Source organism: Telmatherina bonti, assembly GCF_933228915.1.
Source record: "Telmatherina bonti genome assembly, chromosome: 2".
Classification (NCBI taxonomy): domain Eukaryota; kingdom Metazoa; phylum Chordata; class Actinopteri; order Atheriniformes; family Telmatherinidae; genus Telmatherina; species Telmatherina bonti.
The window spans coordinates 18,307,016-18,314,202 of record NC_136620.1 but is presented as its reverse complement, the minus strand read 5'-3'; positions in this window follow the sequence as shown (position 1 = coordinate 18,314,202).

Below are 7,187 nucleotides of genomic sequence, written 5' to 3'. Positions count from 1 at the left end.
GTAACTTTATGCAAAAACTACTGGGTGGTTTTTTTAATTTTTATTTTATTTCATTAATTTTTTTATTCATTATTTCTAATAAGGGGTCTTTGTCTGATTAAATTTTGGGAGTAATCTGGAAGGAATTGTGGACTTTTTAAGAGATGTTCTTCACAGTATGGAAATGAGTTGTTTTGCAGGGGTCTGCGCTCTCAAAAGGCTTTTCTAGTTTATGCAGCCGTCAGCTTCTGCTGCTATGTTTCCACCTTGTTGAATCTGACATCTAGAATTAAAGCAGTTCAGGAGGAAAAATGGGTCCAGCCTGTTATAAGCAAGATGGACCTGGTAAAAGTGGCCAGTAAATTCAACTTTAAAATGTGCAAAACAAGATGCAGCAGTTGAAGAATAACCAGCGCAGACTTTGTTTATAAAATTATGTTTTTGGTTTTGTTTTTTTTTCCAAAAAGCTGCTCCAGCTTCAGTCATTCCTGTAAGCTTGCACTGAAACTATATATAATGCAGCCATCATACCTTGATTGTACCTTGATTATAAGAGAACTAACATCAGCTTAGTTGTCCTAATTAAAATATTTTATTAAACCATTATGCAAAACAACAAGACACAGCATATGTATGACATTAACGTTAATACTTGTGCATCAATGGCATCCCAGTTAAAATGACCTCCTCAGCATGATGAACTCATGTTATTCCCATAATGTCTGCAGGCTGAGCAATGACCAGTCGGTTCAGCTGAAAACACCCGTGTGGATTTGGTGCGTGCAGGTTCAGCCACACAAACTCCTTCATCTGGTATTTAAGCTGTATGGATCAAACCTGCATTCACTGTCATTCTTTGGTGTTAGTTAAATGAGAAAATATGTACCAGCCATGATGGGGGGGGGGGCAATTTTTGGGAAGCTCCATCTCTAAGGAAGCTATTGTCTTTAAATGGCAGTTGACCTAAAGTTGTATCGCTATTTCCAGGCCTGATGGGACCGAATCAGCTGATTTCCAAAATCGCCATAGCTCTGATCTAAATATAATAACTTTTGTTGCCGTTCTTAACAAGATAAAGAGGGACAGACGCCTTTGTGTTTCTGCTCGGGTTTGCATGCGATTTGTTTTATACTAAAATGTGCTGCCCTTTAACACAGGGATCTGCATTGTGCCTCATTTCTTACTGGAATTTGCATCATGTTAATAATGTGTTAGTAGCAATAGTTGCAATAAGCTTCACCCCTCTCATGCCAGTGGAGTAACATAGTGACATTTCCCAACACTTAATATTGTTGTATGTTGCATTATATGTTCAACCTCTTCTCCGCTCAGCGCTGTTACCAACAGAAGGGGTCAAGTGAAGTTTCTATGGGAGAACCATGCTCTAAGTCCAGTCTGTGGAGGAGTATAAATCATATTCTAATCCAAGCCATAAATTCCTGTCATGAAAATATGAATGTCGGGCAGCGTCTGTGCAAAGCATATCAAATATGTAAACAATGAGTCATAGTCATATGAAGAGAGATAAGCAATTAAATCAAGAAGAGATTTGGACATTTCTTGGAATTTCAGTTTTTTGTTTGCATAGTTTCAGCAATGGTACGGCAGTGAGGAGATGCCACATGAAGATCTGGGTAAAAACACCTTTTTTATTTCAGTCTGTTCAGTTTCAGAGAGTCCATGTTTATATTGCAGGAATCTTCGTCTGCTAACAAACTCAAATTTTTACTGTATCTCTGCATTTACAAGGAATCTTATCTAAAGGTTTTCAGAGATCTCTGCTGCCAGGCCCGTGCGAAGCTACTGAAGATGTTGTACTTGGTTTTTTATTTATTTTATTTTTTTCGTTCTTTTTTTCAACAATTTTTTTTTTTTTTAACAGAAAGCATCAAACATCAAACTTCAATGGGAAGTCCTTGTTTAACTGCTGTTAGGGGACATTGACTGATAATTGAGATTTACCAGCAAGAAAATCCCAAAAAATTCACCATCCATTCGTCTTCACACCAGTCTGTTAAAAATTTTACCAATGGGCGTCTGACTAGTGTACACTGTTTTTTGAAAGTTAGTTAATGTAAAAGAAAAATGTACTGAATAAGATAATGAAATACCTGATTATAATAAAATTAGTTTTTGTGGATGTTTGGCAAAATGGAATCATTTTTAATCTGTTTAGCAAATCAGAGCAAGTTTCACAAATAGGTCAGCACCATCAAAAACAGTACAAACATAAAAATGGAATGGCTGTTTTCACAACAGGGGCTTTTAAACATCACTTTTAACATACATTACACACATATATTTACACATTTCAACATATCTTACAAGTGTTGCTGTTATAATATGACACTAGAGTTAATAAATAGACTTTGTGATTGCAGAAATATGATCATTTTATTGAGAGTATGCAATTTGGAGAGAAATAGGCTGCAGGTTGGGTAATAGGCAACAAACCCAACCTAGCAACCCAGCAAGAAGTCATGCTTTGGGGGATGTGAAAACCTGTTTTGAATGCTTGTAGTTTGCTGTTGCCATGGAAGTTTTCTTTTGTCTTCAGTGGCCACAAGAGGGCAACGGTGAGTCCAATCCTCATTGACAAAAACGAGTGGTTTTACAATGAAGAACTCCACACTTATTAGGAAGAATTTCCAATAGTTATTTAAACTTTTATGCAATGTTTTGGACAACAGTGTCCTACATAAGTTTACATAAAAAATGAAATGTAGTTGCTGATCACTTTAGTTGATACACTTGTTATTTGTTAAGATAATCAGGCAATCTCATGGCACCAGCTCCGTACATTTAGTCATCTAGATGTGGCCAAGATGATTGGATAAAGTTCAAAATAAACATCAGAATGAGGAAGAAAGAGAATTTTAGTGACTGAAGATGGCTCCAGTCTTTGTGCCAAATAGGTTGGCCTTAACATTAGTGTGGCTGGTCTGCTGACAGTCTACTTGGATTTTCACTCACAATCATGTCAAGGGTTGATGGAGAATGGTCTGAAGAGGAAAATATTGATTTCAGCTGTAACATTCTCATGGCATAATCAGGTGGAAATAACACGAGAACCCGGATCTATCCTGTCTAATATCATTGGTTCAGGCTGCTGCTGGTGTAATAGTGCGGTGGAAATTTTCTGTCATACTTTTGGCCTCTGCGCATAACTTAAACTTCACAGCTGAGTATTGTTGCTGACCATGTCCATCCCTTTATGACCAAAGTGTAATGTCTTAGATACTTCTTGTGATCTGTTTTCACTAGAAAAAACCCGTTCCCCCTATTTCCATGCAAATAAAGTTGTAGACTTCATCGTTTCAATCAAAAAAGACAATTCATTCTGTCGAAGTGGTGAAGACAAGTAGAAATGTTAACTGTGACACACAACTTGCATAGACAAATGCCAGCTCTTTGAAACTGATAACTTAACCCCCAATTTTTCCAAGACATGAGGCAGTGAGGAGGAGTGATTCATTTTTATGGAATGCCATGATAAACATGGTATTATTTTGATCCAGCAAGAAACAGGAACGATCATGTTCACACAGCCTCTTCAATAGTATGGCTCACAAACTCATTTAGTTTTATGCTGCTGCTTTTTCCAGGAAAGCGATAAACATTTTCCAGCTTTTTCAAAGTTTACATTTCAAAGTCTGCAAATACTCTTTTCAAAATAAACATGTAAGCTGTTGACTTGGTTCTTTTCTTTATAAATTATGGCATAAGAGTTGTCAGATCATTGTCATACAACCCTTAATAAGGTATTATAGAAAGTTAACAGATCTGAATCTTGTATTTTGCCACATCATGCACCAAATGTTTTCAGTTGCTTAAGGCTCTGCAAGCAGGCCACTTCAGTACCTGGACTGTGGTTTGATAGAGGTTTGGAGCTACAGCTGCATCATCGCAAAAAGAAACTACTACTATAAGTGTTTTCTTTAGGCCAGCCTGAGACTTTTTTCATGTGTGCCACCTTCATTTCTTTATTACAACTAACACATTTATAGATATGGATTATACTTATTTGATCAACTTTCAAGCAGATACCTAAAGAAGAGGGGAGAAAGGGATCATTATAATTATGCTATATGGGTCAAGAACCCTTTTCCAGGTATTTTATTATTCATAGATGGTAATCCTAAATTTAGTCTTGTATTATCTTTGTCTTGTTGGACCCATTTATCATCCTGGTAGTATTCCTGTGATACACAGGAGCAATACTTTCCCCAGGCACATTCTGCACTGTGCTTTTATGATATTATTTTATGTTGTTTTACAGTCTGAATTGAAATCATGGATCGTTAAATTTCTTATTCTTTACATACTGTAGCTTTACTTGTCTCAGGATTTAATGAATGAAAAAAACTGTCTGCACATTTGAATTTCCTAAATCTTTCACAATAGTCCCCTGACAATTAAATAGTTCTAAAATAATACTAGTTGTGCATTAAGGCAATAAGAAAAATAACTTAAAAACATAGTCAACTAACTGGATTATTTAACCACACTTTAAACCCCTTTCTGGTTTGACTGTAATGACATTAAATATATAGAAAACCTGGAAAGTACAGAAAATTATGCAGAATATGAATAAAAATGCATACCTTTAATACTTGAAACAGTGACATCATGTGGAAAAAGACATACTCTGGGATTGAGGTGAGAATATGCATTCTGCTTTTTCTTGCAGAAGAAAAGTTACATAAAATAGGAACTCAAGAGAGAGAGCTTACAGAAACATGTGTTAAACCATAGCTAAAGTTAAATTTCTTCCCCACGTGGGCTTCTTAAGATATATTCTTAAGTCATGCTTTCTTTGTGGTCTTTCACAGTATATCCAGCAGGAGTCACTCTTTCCAATGGACTTGAAGTTTGTAATTTAAAGATTAGGTGCTGGAATTAAAGTCTTTGGAAAGAAGTTTTAAAAATTTCTGTCTGGATGTCGTAGCACCTGTTAAATAAATGTCTAAAATCGGATTTATTATAGTCTGTCTTTAATCTGTGACCACAACTTTACCTGTTCATCCAGCCAAGTATTTCCTGGACTGCAGTCTTTCATTCTGAATCTCACATTTTATAACAGTGTACTCATTCCACCAAAAACCAGAATGTATTCAGTCAGCTCAGACACATGGCTGCACTGGTATTAACTCTTTGGAAAGACTGATTAGTACTTGTTAAGCGTAATCAATCTGTCAGCAGCTTTAGTTACAGAATCTAAACTCTGCTGGTTGCTAGGAAGTTATTTCCATTACAACTAAAACAGGCCTTGATATGTTTATTGTTTTAATTACAGCTAGAAAAGTAAGAGTTTACAACATACTCAGTTAGATATCAGTCACTCAGCACACATATGTGGGAAAAGTTGCAGCTGTCCTGCTCAGCCTGGACTGCATGCTATTCTTGTCAAAAGGAAGAAATTGCAAGGGCATTAAGTTGGTACTTCAACACTTCAACACTGGTTTTTCATTAGTTTTTTGTTTATGTGTGTGTTTATATATTTTGCTGTGACTGGTATGAATATATTAAACCAATGTGTGTGCCTATATTTGCCCTCAACCAGAAAGTCATCAGCTCGTGTCTTAGCTAACATGCATTTTTGGCCTGTTAACTCAAAAGATAAGCTTGGAAATTAAACTATAAGTTTGACTGTTGACCCTCTTTTTTAATCACAGTTGTTTGATACCAACACAAATCTAAACCCCTGCAAGGCTTCATACCACTGTCCTTTTTCCAGCCTTGTTATTCTGAAAGAAACAACATTATCCTTCATGGTTTCTTGCTAGCTTAACAAAAATCCACATAGGCTACTATTTACTGATGTATTTTAGTAGTGTAATATACTCATTATATTTAGCCTTGTATAGCCTGAAGAACCACCATTAACACTTACTTTACATCCTGGTTCATGTCAATGAATGGGTCCTAGGTCTACTTTTAAGTTTATTTTATTGAGCTATGCTTCTATCATATTGACTCAGAGTCTTGGTCACTGTTTGCTTTACATGATAAGTTACCATCTAATGGCTGTGTGTTGCAGGTGGTGATATTTGCTTCAGTTAGACATGCTGCTAATGCATTCTGTACACACATCTAACATAAGACTTTTTTCTCTTTAGTGCTTTTTCCAGTTATGTTTAACTAGGTGTATTTTTCAAAACACAATGGTGCCTTGGTGCTTCCCACTGCCTTATCTTGTATTCCGAAAAGCTCAGTCATCTGTTAAGGCAAATATGTGGCCAACATGATTTTAATCGCTATGTAGAGGGTAATTACATCGTATTTATGCATTAAATACACATGTTACTTGTTTTATGATGGCACTTTATGCATTTTACTTCTTTAAAACAAAAAAACATGGCAACATGCTGAACTGAAAACTCCATATTTCGGCCTGTTAAATAAACTTGGATGAACCTACATTTGCAGGAGATAAATAACTGTGACAACAAGGTAATATTAAAATGATGATGCAAAACAAGAATGCAACATTTTTTTAAAATCTGAGACATATAAATTGTCTTATGTGGTTCAGAAAAGCCTGCACTGCCACTTTCTTTGTGGCTGCAGCCAAACTTTTCTTTACAAGTTTCCATTTCCTGCCATTGTTAACCACACTCTTCCTCTTCTCCATGCTGGAAGCTGTAAAAAGCTGCAGCTGAATTCTCTCTAAGCTAATCAGTACTTTAGTCAAGGTTACAGTATAAAAATGATTATATGGTACTCAATCTCAATTACAGGGCTTTTTGTTTTGTTTTGTTCATTGAAATGAAACAATTATTTTAAAACAGTTCATAGTAGAATATTAGTAATCATTTTTTACCACCACAATATAAGCAGTAATAGATGCTAAAGATATTGGCTTTAAAAATTAAGTGTATGGAATTTTAACTTGACTGTCAGATAAATGGAGCAATTTAACAACAAAGGAAGAATTCATGACTACTTCATGTGCATGACTCATTTTAACCGTTTACACATCACAGGCTTTTTCTTCTTTTTGATTTAGTTTACAGGAGTGGGTTATTCACAAAGGAGAAGCAGTAACTAAAGATAATGAAACCTATTTTTAAAAATGACAGACAGAAGTTTTTCTTTTATTGTAAAAACAAAAAATAGCTTTAATCAGTCAGGTTTACCATAATGAAAACTGTGGTGGGGGTAAATTGTTTATATAACTCATCTGTTAATACCAATTTCACTTGAAA